Source organism: Schistocerca cancellata, chromosome 7 (assembly GCF_023864275.1).
Source record: "Schistocerca cancellata isolate TAMUIC-IGC-003103 chromosome 7, iqSchCanc2.1, whole genome shotgun sequence".
Taxonomy (NCBI): Eukaryota; Metazoa; Arthropoda; class Insecta; order Orthoptera; family Acrididae; genus Schistocerca; species Schistocerca cancellata.
Genome location: NC_064632.1, coordinates 547,536,138 through 547,558,733, shown reverse-complemented (window position 1 = coordinate 547,558,733; position 22,596 = coordinate 547,536,138).

The window sequence follows — 22,596 nt, the reverse complement described above, 5'->3', positions numbered from 1 at the left end:
ACGTACTTGATCGGAAATCCACGAGCTGTGACGAAACTAGTAAGAGATACGGACTGCGCGCCAAAGTCGGCAGTCGGCGGTAAGAGCTTTTCCTATCTTGTTCGATGGTAGCCATGCTCTCGCTTACGAGTAGTTTGTGACATGAGTGTTTCATTATTGATCTAACAGGAATAAAAGTGATATTACGGCACTCTGAATGTTAATTTCCAGTGAATAGATACCCCAAAGTTGACCGACAGTAATTTCAGATAATTAGCTTCCACCGACAGAGACATCCAATGCGCCAATGAAGAATCTGCATGGGACGACATTTACGAGAGCTGCACCGCAATACGGTAGGAGGAAATCCGACGACACGACCCGGCAAGGCGGATCAAGGAAGGTCCGACTTACACTCGCAAATTCCTGGTGGAAATGATGACCAGTCATACTGTACGTCACATATACCACCCTCTACGGACTCGCAGCTAAACTGAATAATAACAGTATCGGTTTAGAGGCGAGGGAATCTTGTAAGATCCGCCGGAAAGTCAGCCTCGGCCCGCTGATCAGAAAATAAAAAGCAATCCAATAAAACGTGGCGCACAGTGACCTGGACGCCACAAGAACCACACATTGGAGGGTCCTCTCGCGCGAAAAGGAATCCATGCATCATAGGATTGTGGCCTATCCGAAGACGAGTGAGGAGAACCTTGTCCCGTCTACGTGGCTGGAAGGAAGTGCACCACACAAGATGGAAATATAAAGGTTTGTTGTTGTGTTTGCCAGCCGAGGTGGCCAAGCGGTTCTAGGCGCTACAGTCTGGAACCGCGCGACCGCTACGGTCGCAGGTTCGAATTCTGTCTCGGGCATGGATGTGTGTGATGTCCTTAGGTTAGTTAGGTTTAAGTAGTTCTAAGCTATAGGGGACTGATGACATTAGCAGTTAAGTCTCATAGTGCTCAGAGCCATTTGAACCATTTTTTGTTGTTTTGCCGCTCCACGACCCTAGACGTGGGCTTGTCGTTAAGGCGAGGGAGGCGCCCCGCCCCCTTCTGGAGGAATGTTTGTATCTGCTTCTCGCCAGCACGTGACTGGATCAGCTGTCAGCTTGCTTTGACATCTGACTCTCGTGGCAGCCTTGGTGAGAAACGAGCGTCTACAGTGTTGGCAACTCGTTCGCCAGCGTCCGAGACTGTTTATGGAAAAGACTAAATAGCACTATCAGTTGTTTGATAGTTGCTGCAAAAGCTAAGCTGCACACATTGTAGTTGCTGACTACCTGTTTATCTGCATAAAGTACAGTTGAAGTCAGTTTGTGGATAACTATTTAGAAGTTTCTGTAAACTTATGTTGTTCATTTTTCTATGTTCGCTAAGGCATATGGTCGTGGCTAGTTACACCACAGCGCACGTACCAAAGTTTATTTGCTCATACATTGCACTAAGTTAATATTTACAGTACGCACACGAGTGTGTTGTTAAGTGTTCATTTGGTCAGTCCCTCACGGTAACAGTTCAAAATTTAAAACATGCGCTCAACACGGCACGCGAATAATTAGTCTCTGAAGAATTCCGCAGTATAGTTTTCGGGCGAACTGACCGCTGAACGTTTATGAAAGCTCTACGTTCGCATGCGTACGAGTGCTGTATGAACTGTGTCTGTGTTTTCTAACATCTCGTTGATACCAAGACACTGTGTTTACTGTTTCATCCATGAGGATGAGTACAGCACTGTTCACACCAGCGTCGCTTGTTGCACTTCCGTAGCAGATCGTCACATTAAAATGTGTTTCACAGTCGGTTCTGCATTCCGAAGGTGCATTTTTCTCTATTTTTTAGTCCGTGTAATTTCACTTACACAATTGTTTGCAGAAAGTTTAGTCTATGTCTTTGTGTGTGTGTAGTGAAACTTTGATTTTTACAACTTACAAAACTTAACAGTTTGTTTGCTCTGCTTTTGACACATTCATATTCTCCTACGTATAGCCAGATACCATTTTTGCACCACTGTCTTATACATTTAACTAGTTCGATAGTAAAAGATTAGTGTCCAGATTTGTGTAGCACTGCCTATTACTTGAAACAAGGCTCCTACCTTTAGAAGATGGAAATTTAAGTGACAAAAGGTCATGGCAAAGAATCAAATCCTAATCGATTACCTCCTTCACGAAAATAAGGCTTGGATCAACCCTACTTAGATACCACGACGTACATATGAAAAAAATGCAAAACATAAATATACAAAGAAAAATACAATTACATCTTACTTCTAATATAAATCGTAAAAATGGGAAACAATTAATAGATTTTCTGCCTAAAGTATAACTTCTGCTTGCTAGCTTCTAAAGCTTAACCATAAAATTCTGTTCATACTGTGCACTGTGTTGTAAAAGTACTCTTATTTGGAATATGCATTTTACAAAAGTCATTGGTTTTATTTCGTTCCTAGCTCCTCGTTTTTGTACATTGAAAGAATTGTCTTTGTTAGACATGTACTGGATTTCTCTCGTTAGTCTCAGTTTTGTTTAAAATTCATTCATCTCATAAGAATAAAACATTTACATCTAGGTTAATATTCGTGATATAACTCTTCATATTAAAGATTTTCAGATTTCTGCTGATGAGATATTCTGAAAAAAAAAACAGTAAAATACTTACATACATACAGTCAAAATAATTATACAAGAACAGGTTATTAACAATTTTTTTTTTCAAAATGCGTAAGCATATATCCTAACTGGCTAACTCTTCTCAGATCACGGTAGTGGTTCAATCCTTTGATCTTGTTTGTGTTTTGACATGCCAGCAAATACGATCCTCGATGAGATACCACGGGTACAATAATTTCGAACGTCAAGTACAAGACGCACACCTCCACCTGCTTTATTTACTGCTAACAATGGACTGCTCTAACGTGACATGGATTTTTCTATAATATTCAAGGTAAGCATCTTTTGTAATTCGCGTTTAACTGCCTACATTTTGGAGCACGGGAAGGAATAAGTTTGACGTAAAAATGTTTCATGCTGAACAACATTGATCTCCTAAACGTATTCTTTTATTACTCCAGATTTAAAAGAAAAACATTTACAAAAGATAATAACAAATCAGACCACTCAGGTACTCTGATTCTCGTGCCGTAGCGAAGATCTTGTTAGAATCAGATAAATCATCATTTACTTGATTAGATATGGGCTTACTACGATCACAGTCAACAAGATGATTGTCTGCCCACAACATCGTCCTGCCTATAATGTTCAATTTAAGGTTCAGCCAAAATTTACCTTGACGTGTCTTAGTGCGCAGTAAATTCAAAATAAACTATTTACCTCCAACATTTATTTGACATGTTTCCACTCCGGTGGTCGACATATGCAACCCCCCTTCGTAGAAATTCCGTACCTGAAAACACAATTCTGCATAGGCAGAGTCGGGACTTTTTTGCTCTCATATACCTTGAGAAGGGAATGAGACAGCGTTGTAGCCTGTCCCCAATGTTATTCAATCTGCATATTGAGCAAGCAGTAAAGGAAACAAAACAAAAATTCGGAGTAAGCATCAAAATCCATGGAGAAGAAATAAAAACTTTGAGGTTCTCCGATGACATTGTAATTCTGTCAGAGACAGCAAAGGACCTGGAAGAGCAGCTTAACGGAATGGACAGTGTCTTGAAAGGAGGATATAAGATGAACATCAACAAAAGAAAAACGAGGATAATGGAATGTAGCTGAATTAAGTCAGGTGATGCTGAGGGATTTAGATTAGGAAATGAGACACTTAAAGTAATAAAGGAGTTTTGCTATTTATGGAGCAAAATAACTGAATGTGGTCGAAGTAGAGAGGATATAAAACGTAGACTGGCAATGCAAAGGAAAGCGTTTCTGAAGAAGAGAAATTTGTTAACATCGAGTATAGATTTAAGTGGCAGGAAGTCGTTTCTGAAAGTATTTGTACGGAGTGTAGCCATGTATGGAAGTGAAATGTGGACGATAAATAGTTTAGACAAGAAGAGAATAGAAGCTTTCGAAATGTGGTGCTACAGAAGAATGCTGAAGATTAGATGGGTAGATCACATAACTAATGAGGAGGTATTGAATGGAATTGGGGAAAAGAGGAGTTTGTGGCACAACTTGACAAGAAGAAGAGACCTGTTGGTAGGACATGTTCTGAGGCATCAAGGGATCACAAATTTAGCATTGGAGGGCAGCGTGGAGGGAAAAAATCGTAGAGGGAGACCAAGAGATGAATACACAAATCAGATTCAGAAGGATGTAGGTTGCAGTAAGTAATGGGAGATGAAGAAGCTTGCAGAGGATGGAGTTGCATGGAGAGCTGCATCAAACCAGTCTCACGACTGAAGACCACAACAACATATCTTATTAAAAAAATTTAAAGCAAGTACATGTAATTTCGCATCCGTATTTATAACGACTTCTGTGTTTGGCGTTGTGAATCTCCGGGTTGAATACTTCACGCCTTAGACGTGCTTGAATATATGGTGACCAATGTTCGTCTGCATTGTGTCATGCGGCGTATTAACAACTCTTTCGACCTGCTGTTCGAGGTTGCTTACTTGTGCGTTAACATTGTCGTGCCATGGGGGTGAATCTGAGATTAGCAGTCAGATCTTGTGTCACCTTCTGACCCTCCACAAGAGACAACTTTTGTACCATGCTAGTGAGGCTCGAGATTTTAGTCTCAAATTCGGATTGCTTATGTTTCATTTTTGTGACTTCACCCGATAATTTATTCACGATACCGGGTATCTCGTGGTTCGTCTTAGTCAAATTTGAAATATCTGTTTTGACTTCGTCCAGTGTCGTAGTGATCCGTGTATTTATATCTTCCACTATGGCATCAAACTTTGTATCCAGTCCTATGCACTGATGATTCGCGATTGCACCCTTTTGCTGTTTTAAATTTTCACTTTGTTCTCTGAATTTATTATCAATTTCGTCAGACTGTTGTTCAAGATTATTTTCGATTTTGTTCGATTGCTCGTTGACAATGACTAAACTTTGTTGCCAAAAATTTTCTGATTTTCTGTGAATTTATTTTCATTGCTGTCGGTTTGTCGTCTGAACTTATTTTCAATTATTTCACACTGTTTTTTGATGGTACGCGTGAAACTCGCAGTAATTCGAGGAATCAAATCGCCTAATCCATAAATTCCGGCAACATAGTCTACGGAGAGCAGCGACTTGACATTATATTTAAGTTAATATGAACAGTCGAGAATAAAGAAATATTATTGCGGTCTCGACTGTTCATTTTAACGCAAATCGTCTAATGCCGAAGTTGACTGTGCTGGCGGCATGACCGGTTCGCAAATATGCGATTGTACATCTACTCCCTCAATCAAGGCTTTTACATTTGCTGCTTCAGATTCCGATATCTCTGTATCAGAATCTGCCACCTGTTCAGACGGCTCGACTGCATTGTCGCCATCGACTGGAGTCTGGTTTTGCTTTCCCTGGTTTACACCCATGCTTTCAGGCTTTACGATTTTTGTCGATATCTCTCAATAAACTACAGAAGTTAAAATAATTACACACTTAAAAAAAACATTACGGCAATACATAAATACGGCAGAAAAAAGGAAAGAATGAAAAGCAAATCGGACATCGTATTCCAGAAAAGCTATTGTTGGGGTGGTCCTTGTGGCGTTTTTGAGCAAAAGTTAAACCAATTTCCACTACAAAAAGTATTGAAAAAGAACAGAGAATAACAAAATGTAACTGACAGGGGGAAATGACGTAGAGAAGAGTTAATCCTTTACCAGGTAAACTTGTCTTCTTTCGTACGGCGTCCAGGTCTTCAAAAATCTCCTTCAATTCTGCGTGAAAAGTCTGCTCCGAAATCTTGCAATTAGTCCAGGAATCACTAATTTATACCAATTAAAATCATCTTGATACTGTATGCAATTTAATTTACTTTGCTACTTCCATCCTCCGAATTTCTTAACAACTTCCACAACATGTCTACACATTAAAATCAGATCAAGACTAGCTAATATGTTTTTTTTTTTTTTTTTTAGCGTCTTCATCAGATCACGTCTGCCTTAAGCTTCGGCTGTCAAGAGACAATTAAGAAACGAATAGAAAACAAAAAAAAGTTACAATTTTAGTAGTTCCTCTGCCGTCGAGCGCTCATACCGCTGCGACGGGATACTTTTTATCTGAGGGAACGAGTGTAGCGCGGCGAAATTCAAAGTCCCGCTACATCGACCCCTCGACTGTCACGCTAAAACATTTAGCGTGGCAGGCTAGCAAACCTAAAAGTCAATATATGCATATTTTCATTGGAAAGGCCACGTGCATCCATAGGGGATAATCTTTCCCAACACTTTCTTTTTTCTTTTTCTTTTATTCTCTCTTTTCTTTTTTTATTAACCACTACATCGGACGTCTGAGCGTTTGCAGTTTGGAAGGCAATGACAAAAACAGCGCAATCAAAATTCGTATATACAAAATAAAAATAATGCTTGGACGGCTCCAAATACGAATGAAATGCGATTCCAATTAAAGTTAGATCACGATCGGGTCGATTAGTACGTCCGTAGACAACGGAAACTGACATTTTTGATGAAGCAACAACGTGTCCACACAATCAAAGCACCAGATGCTGTTTGGGATACGACGGAAAAAATCGATTAATATTCCGAACGGTCTATGCTGGGCAGGGACACGTCACATGGACACCTCGGGGAAATATCACCGCGGTGACCTACGGAGGTATAAATGCGGTGAACCTAATGTTTTCGGCTATGTAAGACGGTTGACGTAGTCTTCAAGTTTGTGACGTAATGACAACTCCCTTGTTGTTTCACCTCCATGCTTAAAACTTACATTAACAGTATTGTTTACGGTAAGTTTTTCTTTTCAATGAGGCAGTACATATTCAGTGGGGAAATGATAACCCGTGGAATGCGGTGTTAATTTCAGCTTATTAGCACGCTATTTATTGTTATTTTTTAGAGCTCTTCATTTAAAATTGCAAGATGTTATCGACATCGAACCGTATACGAGGTACAGCAAGTACTAGTCTCGAAACGAATGGAGATGTATACCCTGCCCGCCCCATCCCCCCCCCCCAAATAAATAAATAAATAAAAACCAATTTCGCTTATGAATGGTTCACCTAGGGCACTACTTAAAAAACGCATGAAAGCCACAAACCGCACACGCAGAGGATGCTGTGCAACCACATTAGCTTCGGTTCCGTATGTCTCAGTAAAATGAAATGTTGGCCGGGAGGTCCCATCTGAGGAAGTTCGGCCGCCTGTTGGAAGTCTTATTTCACTTGACGCAGCACTGGGCAACTTGTGCGTCGGTGATGATGAAGACAAACAACACTCAGTCCAGGGTCGGATAAAATCTGCCGCGCGGGATTAGCCTAGCGGTCTCAGGCGCTGCAGTCATGGACTGTGCGGATGGTCCCGGCGGAGGTTCGAGTCCTCCCTCGGGCATGGGTGTGTGTGTTTGTCATTAGGACAATTTAGGTTAAGTAGTGTGTAAGCTTAGGGACTGATGACCTTAGCAGTTAAATCCCATAAGATTTCACACACATTTGAACATTTTCTTTGATAAAATCTGCAACCCATCCGGGAATCGAACTGGGGCCCACTGAATGGTAGGCAAGCACGTTACCACTTCTTTTTTTCTAAACATATCTAGTTGGTTTATTTGTAACCGCAGAGTATAACATAATGCCACGTATTAAAAAACTTTCAGTAGTGCAAAACATACACTCCTGGAAATTGAAATAAGAACACCGTGAATTCATTGTCCCAGGAAGGGGAAACTTTATTGACACATTCCTGGGGTCAGATACATCACATGATCACACTGACAGAACCACAGGCACATAGACACAGGCAACAGAGCATGCACAATGTCGGCACTAGTACAGTGTATATCCACCTTTCGCAGCAATGCAGGCTGCTATTCTCCCATGGAGACGATCGTAGAGATGCTGGATGTAGTCCTGTGGAACGGCTTGCCATGCCATTTCCACCTGGCGCCTCAGTTGGACCAGCGTTCGTGCTGGACGTGCAGACCGCGTGAGACGACGCTTCATCCAGTCCCAAACATGCTCAATGGGGGACAGATCCGGAGATCTTGCTGGCCAGGGTAGTTGACTTACACCTTCTAGAGCACGTTGGGTGGCACGGGATACATGCGGACGTGCATTGTCCTGTTGGAACAGCAAGTTCCCTTGCCGGTCTAGGAATGGTAGAACGATGGGTTCGATGACGGTTTGGATGTACCGTGCACTATTCAGTGTCCCCTCGACGATCACCAGTGGTGTACGGCCAGTGTAGGAGATCGCACCCCACACCATGATGCCGGGTGTTGGCCCTGTGTGCCTCGGTCGTATGCAGTGCTGATTGTGGCGCTCACCTGCACGGCGCCAAACACGCATACGACCACCATTGGCACCAAGGCAGAAGCGACTCTCATCGCTGAAGACGACACGTCTCCATTCGTCCCTCCATTCACGCCTGTCGCGACACCACTGGAGGCGGGCTGCACGATGTTGGGGCGTGAGTGGAAGACGGCCTAACGGTGTGCGGGACCGTAGCCCAGCTTCATGGAGACGGTTGCGAATGGTCCTCGCCGATACCCCAGGAGCAACAGTGTCCCTAATTTGCTGGGAAGTGGCGGTGCGGTCCCCTACGGCACTGGGTAGGATCCTACGGTCTTGGCGTGCATCCGTGCGTCGCTGCGGTCCGGTCCCAGGTCGACGGGCACGTGCACCTTCCGCCGACCACTGGCGACAACATCGATGTACTGTGGAGACCTCACGCCCCACGTGTTGAGCAATTCGGCGGTACGTCCACCCGGCCTCCCGCATGCCCACTATACGCCCTCGCTCAAAGTCCGTCAACTGCACATACGGTTCACGTCCACGCTGACGCGGCATGCTACCAGTGTTAAAGACTGCGATGGAGCTCCGTATGCCACGGCAAACTGGCTGACACTGACGGCGGCGGTGCACAAATGCTGCGCAGCTAGCGCCATTCGACGGCCAACACCGCGGTTCCTGGTGTGTCCGCTGTGCCGTGCGTGTGATCATTGCTTGTACAGCCGTCTCGCAGTGTCCGGAGCAAGTATGGTGGGTCTGACACACCGGTGTCAATGTGTTCTTTTTTCCATTTCCAGGAGTGTACATATAAACTGAATCGTGTCCAGAATATAACTAATTGCAGTATTAATATTCAACCATTCATGTATTACTAATTTTTCCTCTGTGAATAATCATAATCGTCCAATGGTACGTGAAGGCTTCGGTCTGCTCCTTGTGATAATGAGCGTCGCCCAGGTGAAGATTCAGTCCGGTCAAGGAGAATTCCCGTTCCGCGAGAACAACTGTCAGCGTGCGTGAGTCAGTTGTCCTTCCGAGCTACAGCTATAAAAATGTTTCCTCCGGGCCGGATTCGAACCGACGACGTATAGATTTCTACTTACAGAACCCTTACTGTCCCCATAATTGCTTCGAGTCTTTAGTTCGAGGTTTAATTTCTTTCTGAGTACTTTGTCATTTTCGTTCGTAATGACTTGCAGAGTCACCTGCCCAGAGTTTGAGGGACGACATTTCATGGCTCCGCTGAGGCCTCCACGGCTACCGTAGCGGCCTCGGTGTCCACAAAGTCCCCACCGTACTTCGTCCTCAGCAGCTGCCCCTAATTGCTGCCATCACACCTACACGTTCCACAACAAACTGAGCAGTTACATGTTCCTTATCCTACACCCGACTTTGGAAATGGATGTTTACCATAATTCCAAACTGTACTTTGCGATCTTCTAACGAGGGTGTGGAACTCCAGTAGGCAGTCATCTCCTTTCTTGTTACTAATGTAATTGACGTAATTCTCGAAAAGCCACATTATGGCGTCGTTTTTCATGTAGGGATAAGTTGCTTGATCTGGAAGCAACAAGTCAGAGATTTCTACATATTTACTATCAGTTCGTTTTAGCAAAGCTCTTTTTACTTTGATGCCCTTCCCAATATCTAAATAGCGACCATATGTAAATCTGTGCGAGAGCGTGTCTACAAGCAGACATTTTTGACAGAGATTTGTGTCGCATAAACCACTAGCATAAAGTCTCTCATTTGTATATACACTATTATTGACGACTCTGTACCAAGAGTCCTTCACTTCACTTGATAAAACATTTGCGGCGAGATTTTTCCAGAATATTTTCCAATTTGTATCTAGACATTTCTGTTAAATTTTGTTCCGTTTCATATTTTGCATTAGCACTTCTTTGATCGAACGGTTGTTTGCGTCTGGCTGGTTTCTTCGCTCATTCTGAATGCAACAGAGTTCATTGTAAAATCATCGTACATGCTTTAATTTAGGATTTATTGATGCGACTTTCGTCAGCGGATCGAGGCTCTTTGGTCTCTGTCGCTTTTAGCAGGGCAGCAGTAACGGTGTCCGGGTGGTTTTCAATGCACTTTGAATTTCTCTTTAAATACAAAGCTGTTTTTTTTTTAATATGTATGAGACCTAGGCGTCTTCCGCCAGACTTTAGTGTTAAAGCACTAGATGCAACGCGTATACGTGTCTTTGCCATACATAACCACATATTTCAGTCGTTGTCAACTTCGCTATCCCTTTAAGGACTGCCAAACATTGTCCTAAATAGAGCGCTTTTGCCAGAATAGTTACATTAACAAGTTGAACCTTATGCAAGACGCTCAGGTCTCTGCATCTGTTTTCTCTTGTGGCGGATCTAATATTACGTAACATTGCCTTCCAACTTACAGCATTCATTTTAAGAGGGCAGTTATGGAAGACGATACCTAACGATGTGTGTTGCTCCGCGTTTTTTGCCCTGTCTTAATTTCATCTGTGCAAAACCGCTTTCGGTCTCGCTGATCACTGCTCCTGAGGCCTGACATGACTGGTCCAGTGTAATTTTCAAAACACTCAGATATTCTCTGCTCTTGATTGACATACCTAAGTCGTCAGCACAGGCATTTGTAACTTTCGTAGTGCCCATAACGGTGATGCCTTCCAAGTCACTGTGTAGCTTCCTTAACAATGGGTCTAAAGCAACCAAAAAGAGCAATATCGATTGCGGACTTCCTTGTGAAACACCTCTTTGAATGTAGATTTGTTTTGTGCACTGGATATTAATAACTATTTTTGTTGAAATCCCTCGGACCATATTCCCCATTACTTGCAGGAATCTATTTGAAAAACACATTTTAAACAATGTCTTGAACAGGAATTTGTGACTCACACGGTCAAATGCTTTTACGAAACCGATAAATATGTCGCGTCATCCCCACCGCGCTTTTGACTTTATATGCACTTTATATGGCATAATATTTTACTTAACTGTATGTTGCTTATTGTTGTGAGAACAACAAATAAAATGCGATTCTCACTATTAGTTTTTGCAGCAGAAAATATTTTAACTTTGTGCACCTTGATCTATTACGTGGGGATGCGCACAACACTAAAAGATTTCCTGCTGTGCACCTATGATATTTAATTTACAAACAATTTTATATAATCCTGATCTGGCTTGTTAGAAATGGAACACAGTATCATTACTGTAACTAATTGTGAAATTAAGCATTTCCATCACTACTCTCATCTCTGAAGTGCACTGAAAATTACTCTTACTACACGTACAGAAGTTAGTGTATGCTATGTTCGCTAAACGTAAAAGCTGCAGTGGATTTTTAATATATGAACACTGTTCATTGCCACGACTAACACGAGAGCATGAAACTAAAAATGAAATTTTGTTTTTGTATTATTAGCCAGAACAGGTTTCACCACAGCAGTCGTTGATATCACGGAAGTAAAATTTTATTGCTCTGATTTACTTAAATTATTTACGTCACTGAAATTGTAATAGCAGTTGCTCATGTCCACCTATAGACATAATAAAATCCACCATTCACTTCTGAGGTCTCCGGGAAGCTGAATGAAATAATTTTAGTGTACCGTTACCTGCCCGCTTAATTGCGAGAAAACTGCTTTCATTCAACTTAATTTGAATTTGCCGAGGCAGCGGCTCCCGCGTTCACTGCACAGCTCTGCGTCATGAAAAATTCTAAATATGCTGAAAACGGCTAAAATGTGGAATGAAATGCTGGGCAAGCTAGCAATAAATATTACAAGTGTTTTTAACTATTCCTATATTCAAAAACCAACATAAATTTAAAGTACACATCTTTTTCATTCATCAGCCTCCATTGGCATCTTTCTCGAACAAGGAACAAAAGAAAGCTAACCAAGCGTTCAATCGAGAGTTACAGGCTCTTACAACGTTAACGGTTACAAGAAAACAGAGAGAGTAATGTTTTAACCTCCACTACTTACAGGCAATTTGATATGCATCTTTGTTATCTTTTTTAATTATCATTGTCTGCTTTGATTTCTATACTCGCCGACTACAGACATTATTTGCAAAATATAGATGCATAATTATTGCACAAACATAAAACTGAAAAACGATTATTTCTTTTTTTACAGAGTATACATAACCGACAACCGTTCATACAGAGATGAAATAATAACAATAATAACACAGATAAATGTTTCTTTTTTTCGCATATATTACAACGATTTTGTGAATGTCTTACCAGGAGTCGTCACAAATACTAGGGCCCCTTTTAAGTTGAGAGTCGAAAAAATGGCCATAATATCTGTATACTCGCTTACAGTTGCAATGATACTGCGGCCTGGTAGTTACGTTTGGTCTCTACTTGTTATGCTCTTCAGAACATTCGTTACACGTGATGTGATGACACAGGGTATCAGCTTGTAGTTGGCATTCAGCAATCATATTAGGCGTGTTTTATTGATAACTTCGTACCCTTCCCTTTATGAATAAGGATTGTAAGACTTTCTTTAAATTCTCTGGAAATCGGCTCTCCATTTAACATTTCATTTACAATATGTGTAAATTTGCCACCGATAATGTGCCGTTTTCTATAAAATTCACCGGGCAAACCGTCGGGACAAGGTGTTTTCTTCAAAGACGTAGTAGCAATTACTATGTCCAAAAGAACTTCACATACTAAGCGTGTCACAAGACCTTTTTTTTGTTCTGGTGAGACGCTCCTGTTGATCCCTTCAAGCAATTAGTTTACAGAGCGCTCATTGTAAGCAGTTTCACCGTATAGTTCGGAGAAGAAACGGTGCAACCCATTGATTGTGTTATTTTGCTCTTCCAGCAACATATTGTCTCCAAAGATCTTTTATCGATGAAGGACTTCCACTTATACCTCACGAGCCTTAACAGGTGGTATAATGAGGCACTCTCTTCTTGAAGGGTGGTTCTGGGCTTGGATCGTATTGTTAGACCTTCGAGCTGTTCTCGTTTTGAAGCTATAAATTTCGCTTAGGCCTTTTTAATTTCCATGTAGTGCGCAGTGGAATCCGAAGATTGACCGTAGAGAGTCCTGAGACACACTTAGTAAAATTCTATCGTGGTTTTTGTTAATCAGCGGCACGTTTACGGCCGGAGCGGCTGGGTAAAGCCTCGTCGGCAGCAGCTGGGCAACGCGATAGCGCGGATGCTCGGAGCGCAAGTGATCCGGAGAGCGGCAAATAGCACACGTTCTTGGCTGCCATCGTACGTGACCACTGATCTATAGCTTGACACAGTGATGAATGTCGGGATGTGTTTTACTTAATCAATTTTCACCCTGCGAACGCCAATCAGCAAGTCAATGTAAAATCGCTACCCCACCTATCCTCAGTAACTGAATATACACGCCCATATTGACTAAGCGCCCGGCTGATACGATCAGGTGGAATCTCAAAAGGCAACTCAAACATGCGAGCAGTACGGAAGCCCATTCCTGCATGCGACACTTCGACACCTTCACCTCACTAATATTCCCTTCCGTGTGAGTGAACTTTAAAGTACCGCCTTATTTTCCTGCGATAACACATTTCGTTATCCGGTAATTTGACGTAAACCACAGCAGCAATCTGTGACACTAGAATTCCAATTATGTGAGATAAGGGGTCTCCTGCCGCTTGTAATGGTTCTCTACCATTACGGCGCTCCAATCCCAGTTCTCTATACCAGTAGTATCGTACTACTTTTCTGCGAAGTAACAGACATACTTTTGTGACAATATTTACATTTGGTTCTATTAATGTATAGGTACTCCGATGTATCGATATATTATAGTGATATGGTTCTTGTGTGTATCCATTTTTGTGAGACTGTCATAATCTTTGTCTTACTTGTAACCGTTTTGGCGCGAATGCGCGCAGAGCAGTCTTTGTTTCACTTTGCAGAAGTTAAGTTGTTATTTCGCTTTGTAAAAGGACTGTCAAGTCTTGTGTTTGGTTAAAGTCGAAATTAAATATATGGAGATTGATACAAAACTGTTTTCTTGATGATGTGACAATTAAGAAGAAGTATATGTGAATTTACAAGAAGTTTAATAAAAATGTGGATTGTGAACACCAAGTCAAAAATTACTTCTACCATACCATTGTTCTGATCTGGGATTGTTTGATCATTAAGAATTTCCTGAAAAACGCATTTGTTCGGTCGTCAAATATTGCTAAAATACAGATCTGGACCTTCTAGCAGTCAAAGTGGAATCACCCTAGAATCAACAAGATGAGCCATAACGACTTCGACGAAATCTACGTGGGAATCCATTCAAGATAACTGCCAAATTATTGACTTTTTTACAGTGACCTCATTGTTTCCATTCTGACGATACCATCCGCAGTCAATAACTTTGTTGTTTCCCGATAAAGCGAACACATGCTGCGTGAGCAACATTATTAATCTGATTTCTAACCTCCTTTGCAATTAGTGGTATTGTTAGACGCTCCAGTGACAAACTTCTGAATTTCGAGTGAACTCTGCTTAGGACATTCATGACTGTACGACAACTTGATTGTATTTCTACGAGAAATCGTATTCATCTTCGAAAATTACACATTGAAAGATCAATTTTCAACCTCCAAAATAGCACTAGACAAGAAAACAGACTACATACACTTACATGTCACACTGCTACACACTTTAACAGCAAAGTAAACACGCTCGCCTTGCGAGAACGGCCACGGAGACCTTGGAAGGGCGGAAGGCTGTCTGTAGTCACCCACGCAGCCGCCGCTTACGCTGCCGCACTCGCTTGCCGAAGCGCTGACATCGCAACACTATTTAGAGATGAACTGATACTAAATTGGCTATATTTTTCAATATTTTTCGAGGGCTACACGAAAAATTGTTGGTTGTTGACGTTGACGTTGCTAACCAGAAATATTTGCCACTCAGCCAAGCAGGCTGATTAATTACTACTTGAGACTTCTACTCAAGTAAAAGAAAAACGCAATATACTGCCTTAAAACGTAACTAGCCTCGTAGAATGTACCTACACAACAAATAGTTCAAACCTTCACCGAGTAGCTTTTGAGTGTGCCGTCTAACACACCAAGTCAGTCACAACACTCAGTCCACTGGTGTGTACGACAAAGGAACACATGAAATCCCTCCGGATCTTTTTCAATCGAACGAGAGAATCCAGAAATGCCGTATCTTACGACTCACTAAAACACTGATTAAACACTGACGTACAACTACTACGGCCGTTGCATCCCAGAATACAGTGACTCCCCGCCATCAAACACAACAAAATTTTTGAGAAAGCTAAACTGATTTATATTCAGTCAACATATTGTAACGGGACATCCTCCTCTAGCATTGCTTTTCCGCAACACTAGTTGTCGATGCTAATATTATTTTTCAAATTTTGGACAGCTAAGTATTACCTCAGTTGGTTTTCTGAAAACTTTCATATAATTTTATACACAGTATGTTATGTTTCAAGCTAAAATCTATGAAAAGGAATTACTTTATAAAATATTTTAGTTTCGATGTTATAATCGATAAGTACTAGTTCTGAATGCACAGTTAAATTGTTATAAGAAACATTTGAAATTACTAATTATTGAGACACTTTAATTTTCTATTATTAATTGCGTAATCCTGTGCTGTTTACTATGTTTATTTCTGGATTCATTTATGAAATAACAATCGAAATTAGTAATGTAAAAAAAGCTAGTTGTTAAGAAAAACTGTAAACCCTTTGGAATAGTGTTATTTTGACAGCGTGTGCGAGTAGTGAGCATGCCTCTGACATGATCGGACGTACTTCTGCATTTTTGTGCGAACAATGTAATTTCGGCTTTGTTAATGTGCAAAACCAAATGACTGTATGACGTACTAAAGTGTGAGAAAATAAATTTACATAAAAACAAAAATTCACCAACAACAATCTTCAAATTTATTTAGTTCAATCCAACCGTGAGGACCTAAAATGTGAGTTTTTCAGCTTCAAGCATCAGACCCTTAGACAAGACGAACTGGAGCCATCTCAACATGACAAGCTAAGTAAACTCGAAAGTTTATTGTAACCTTCACTCCTCTAAAATCCCCATAAAAGACTTCAGTGTGGACAATAGATGGAAGTAGGAAGGAGGGGTGAGACTACAACCTATAACACGTTACTGCTGAATACTACCTTCTCAATCCGCCGAAATTCAATCTCCTACACAAGTACCTCACTTGCACTTCATGTTTCTCTGAAATTATGTAAACCGCTTGATTTTCAATGTAAATGGCAGAAGTTACGCATCAATGTACTCACTCACAATCTTGTCTTCAAGCTGTGTAGCAGTTAACCATTCCATCGGCTAACCGACCTTGGTTCTCTCTACACCTCTTCAACAGTAAGTGACTGTCAATCCTACATATCACTTAAGGCGAACTACTCTTTCTAACAAATGTGTGGCGTCAGCATTTCTTCTAAAAATTAAATTTTGACATTTAACGGCTGTCGTTTCTTCTTATTGTGGCCAGCTCGCCCAGAATGATACCTTTGGCGCTATCAGTTGCTGCTGCTGACCAGCAACGCATGGAAGATCTTTGCCGCCACTCTGCTACAGTTTTGGGGCTCGCACTCGTACTGGCTTTCTACAACATATATCTTTAACTGAATATTATTTACAACTATCTGAATACTATACTTGTTTGTACTATACTTGTTCCTCCGCGACCTAAATCTTTTTCAGCTGTGATCGCAAAACGTTGAAACGAAAAACAAAATCCTGACAGCACTGAATGTGATCAGTACCATCTGACCCGTCAATTTTTCATTTAATCAATGAGCTTTTCGCCTGTTCCTGATGAACAACATTTCACGGGAGCAGGAACACCAGCAGTGGACAAAAATGAGAAACCAAAAACGGAAACATGTACATGAAAGGAACGTGACACAAACCATTCAGGACCCGATTATATAAAGACGTGATATGCTCTCTGTTTAATGAAGAGCCTTGTTCTTGTTCTTGGTGAATAGCATTCCACACAATATCAACAGTGCACTTCGAAAAATCAGTGTGATCATAATGGAAACGCTGGACTGAAACGGACATATAAACATGTTGAGCACACTGCAACACGTAGACATGACGGTACCCCATTTGTTTAAGAACTATGGCCTTCCTCCTGACGCACGTTCCACAGAACATCAACACTAGCAGTAAACAAAATGATGAAACGCTAAGTCACTTAAACTAACGTTACACCAATGACTGAGCACCCGATAAGCCATAGTGTTGCTCTTGTTTCTGGTGCACAACAAAAGCCATAGTGTTGCTCTTGTTTCTGGTGCAAAACATTTCACCCAAAATCAATAGTACAGTTTGACAAAACTTCGAGTTCAAATAGAAAACATCTACCTGAAACGAACATAATACCACAGATTGAGCACACGATAATACGTAAGCGAGATACGCCCTCTATTTAATCAAACAGCGTTGGCTCATTTCTTAATAAACAACATTCCACATAACAGAAAAAAGTGTATTCAGAAATGAAAGACGTGTCTGAAACGAACATCACGCCAGGGATTGAGCATACGAGGACACGTAGACGTTATATTCTTTCTGTTTGATCCAGCAGCGTTGGTGCACAATATTTCACACACTACTAACAGAACATTTTGAGAAAGCTATGGATTAAAACCGGAAACATGTGACTGAAACGAAGTTAGTAGCGCCGACTGACCACAAGAAAACACGTAGATGTGGTAGTCTCTCTAGTTAACGGAGAGCTTTGGGCGTGTTAATGGTGATCAACACTTCACACACCCTCAAAGATTCTGAAGGAAGGTAAAGAGCTCCGTAGAAGCCAAGGCAGGATATGTGACCATTGGAGACTGCCATAAGTGATCTGAAAAGCGGTGAAGTGCTGTTTCTGCCGCTGTATTCGAGCAGCTGCTTCAGGGAAGAAAGTCACTCAGGTATCTGAGCAGCTCTCCTTTGACACTATCTTCATGTTTCGCAGGCATTATTTGATACCCACTTTGGCAAAGGAAGGGCTTGTTTTCACCACTTAATAAATCTATGGTTAAATTTGAAACAGTCTTCCTGTAAATAGAGCTGCGCCAGCTTCAGCGTATATCTCGTGCTGTGAAGCTGGAACCAACTACTTGAGTTACCAGCATCGTGAAACAGGACTCAATATTTTGTAGTCCTCATTACCACAGATCTCACACAGGTAACAAGTCTACCTAGGACGAGCAACGGAAGACCTGGCAAGCGGCCTGCCGGCTTCAACAGGTACCCTGAATATTGTTAATTTGATTGGCTAGCAGCTCCATCTGTGTAGAAATGCGGTGTCATGATACGAGGAATGGCTTCTTTTCCTTTTCTTTTTACACTACTGGCCATTAAAATTGCTACACCAAGAAGAAATGTAGATAATAAACGGGTATTCATTGGACAAATATATTATACTAGACTGACATGTGATAACATTTTCACGCAATTTGGGTGCATACATCCTGCGAAGTCAGTACCCAGAACAACCACCTCTGGCCGTAATAACGGCCTTCATACACCTGGGCATTGAGTCAAACAGAGCTTGGATGTCGTGTACAGGTACAGCTGCCCATGCAGCTTCAACACGATACCATAGTTAATCAAGAGTAGTGACTGGCGTATTGTGACGAGCCAGTTGCTCGACCACCATTGACCAGACGTTTTCAATTGGTGAGAGATCTGGAGAATGTGCTGACCAGGGCAGCAGTTGAGCATTTTCTTTATCCAGAAAGGCCCATACAGGACCTGCAACATGCGGTCGTGCATTATCCTGCTGAAATGTAGGGTTTCGCAGGGATCGAATGAAGGGTAGAGCCACGGGTCGTAACACATCTGAAATGTAGTGTCCACTGTTCAAAGTGCCGTCAGTGCGAACAAGAGTTGACCGAGACGTGTAACTAATGACACCCCATACCATCACGCCGGGTGATACGCCAGTATGGCGATGACGAATACACGCTTCCAATGTGCCCTCATCGCGATGTCGCCAAACACGGATGATACCATCATGATGCTGTAAATAGAACCTGGATTCATGCGAAAAAATGACGTTTAGCCATTCGTGCAACCAGGTTCGTCGTTGAGTAAACCATCGCAGGCGCTCCTGTCTGTGATGCAGCGTCAAGGGTAACCGCAGCCATGGTCTCCGAGCTGATAGTCCACGCTGCTGCAAACGTCGTCGAAGTGTTCATGCAGATGGTTGTTGTCTTGCAAACGTCCCCATCTGTTGATTCGGGGATCGAGACGTGGCTGCACGATCCGTCACAGCCATACGGATAAGTTGCCTGTCATCTCAACTGCTAGTGATACGAGGCCATTGGGACCCAGCACGGTGTTCCGTATTACCCTCCTGAACTCACTGATTCCATATTCTGCTAACAGTCATTGGATCTCGACCAACGTGATGGTACGCATTTCTCCTCCTTACACTAGGCATCACAACAACGTTTCACCAGGCAACGCCGGTCAACTGCTGTTTGTGTATGAGACATCGGTTGGAAACTTTCCTCATGTCAGCACGTTGTAAGTGTCGCCACCGGCGCCAACCTTGTGTGAATGCTCTGAAAAGCTAATCATTTGCATATCACAGTATCTTATTCCTGTCGGTGTCCGCCCCAGTAGCTGAGTGGTCAGCGTGACGGATTGCCGTCCTCCGGGCCCGGGTTCGATTCCCGGCTGGGTCGGAGATTTTCTCCGCTCAGGGACTGGGTGTTGTGTTGTGTTCATTATCATTTCATCCCCATCCGGCGTGCAGGTCGCCCAATGTGGCGCCGAATGTAATAAGACCTGCGCCAAGGCGGCCGGACCTGCCCCGCGAGGGGCCTCCCGGCCAATGACGCCAAACGCTCATTTCCATTTCCATTCCTGTCGGTTAAATTTCGCGTCTGTAGCACGTCATCTTCGTGGTGTAGCAATTTTAATGGTCAGTAGTGTAACTTGGGTATTGACCAACTAGGATCATGTAACAACTTCAGTTAGTCATCTTTTGTTGTTGTTTTCTATTTTTTTAGCACCCATTCATTTTCTCCCCTAGCTGTCTTTTCCTTTCTTCTCTCTTTGTCGTTCCTGGTTTGTTATCTCTTCCGCATTGAAAGCTACCTAATTTTCATATATTCTTCTCAAAAAGGTTTGCGCCTGTTGTTTCCGACACTTTGATGTCATTTCATTCTAGTTCTTTCCTTATTTCTGTAATCTATGCAGTTGTCGATTTCTTCTTCCAGAATACAGGAATATTTGTTTGGTGATGCTGTTCTCATTCATTTGGTAGAGGCGTCAAAAAAAGATTAAACTTCTTTCATCCGTTACTTCTCATATTTCCTTTGTATTTTTGTAGATCTCCTCATTAGTTCTTAATTTGTAGGCCTCTATAATTTGTATTGCACCCATTTTCTAACACTCTACCTTTCAGGTACCTCTATTCTGTCCAGTTTGCAGTTAATTGTTAGGCACTCACATCCATAAAAACATTCTGGTCTTACCACTGTGATATAGCGTTTCAGTTTTGTTTTCCTAGATATACACATTTTCTTAAAAATGTTCTTTCTCAAACCATATAATTTCCTCGTTTTGTTAACTCTTACATCTATTGCAAAATTTTCTAGTCCATTCTGTAGTATAGTTTCTGTAAGATATTTAAATTTACCTAATCACTGTATTTTTGTCTGATTTTGTATGAATTTTGGTACATTTTTCATATTTGTCACGAATTTTGTTTTTTTTTTTTCGGCTGAAAATTTAATGCCAGTTCTATTTTCTATTGTTTCCGCAAGATTTATGTGAATAACAGCGTCTGTCAGATTCAGTGAAACTATTGCAAAATGCTACGCAAAAGCGAGGCAACTTACCTTAATTCCATTTGTTTTCCTTTCGACAATTATTGGTTCAGTATTGTGATTTGTAGCTCAAAATTCCTAATTATTACAATTTTTTCTAGAGCGGAGCTGAGAAGTAAAGTCAATAAAACATCCCCGTGTGTAGCAGCAGTTTTTATGTCAAGTGACTGAGGTACTCCTCCTATAGATCAAACTTTAAATATCGCCTTTGTTCGAGCTCCATGAACCCTATTCGCTAATTTTGCTTTAATGTCAGTTCCCTAACGATTTCATCTATTATTTCTCTGTCTACCGAATCAAATGCTTTTTTGAAATTAATAAATACTGCTATTATAGATTTTCTGGTTAACAGTCGATGGCGAATTATTAATTTTATGTTAAAATATGGAGTGTTCGGGTTCTTCTCTTTCTAAAACGTCCCTCATATTCTCCCAGTTGTTTGTATAAAGTTTCTACAACTCTATCAAGGAGGATTTTCGGTAATGGTTTATATGCCACTGATCCAAGCGTGTACGACACGTCTCCGTAATTGTTGATATTTTGTTTATATCCCTTTTTATGTAGCGGTTGCATGAACTGTGTTTTCCACTCTTCTGGAATGGCTACTTTTTATCTGCCAAAACCCTTTGATTATTCGTGAATACACTTGTCTGGCCAACACACTCAGACTACAAGAGAGCTACAGGAAATTTCGCATCGCCTGTGAAGGGTGGGTGAGTGTGGAGGGAGGTTGGGGAGTGGAGAGTGGCCTATTCACTCTTTTAATTCTGTGCTACACAATGAACACTCTGCCAAGTTACTAACACATTTTGATACTTAAGAACTAACAGGGCGAAAGAAACTGTGAAGTGGCTATGGTGTGCTTTCGGGCACTTAGCAGGGTTGTTGGTTCCATTTTTATGTACAGTATTCCAACGACCTGTCTGAGTCCCAGCACTGAGTGCACATAAAAAATTAGCTAGCAGCTCTTGAAAAGAATGACTGGGTCCGTTGCCGAAATAGTGTGCATGACAATGAGATCAACAACTCGGCTAAGCACATAAGAGGGCAACATTAATCATTAAAATTGTTGTGTCTAGACAAGACAGTCTAGACACAGGGTGAGGTTACCGAAAGAGCGCGCGTCAACTCACACCGACTGGCGTAAAGTCTGGAACAGGATACTTCAGAAGGCACTAAAGAAAAGTACGTATAGTCTGTTTACTTAACTTTAATGCATCCTTGTGGTACATCGCTATTGACGATACAAGTGAGACTACCTTCAGATACGGTTAATGGCGCCTTGCTAGGTCGTAGTCATGGACTTAGCTGAAGGCTATTCTAACTGTCTCTCGGCAAATGAGAGAAAGGCTTCGTCAGTGTAGTCGCTAGCAAAGTCGTCGTACAACTG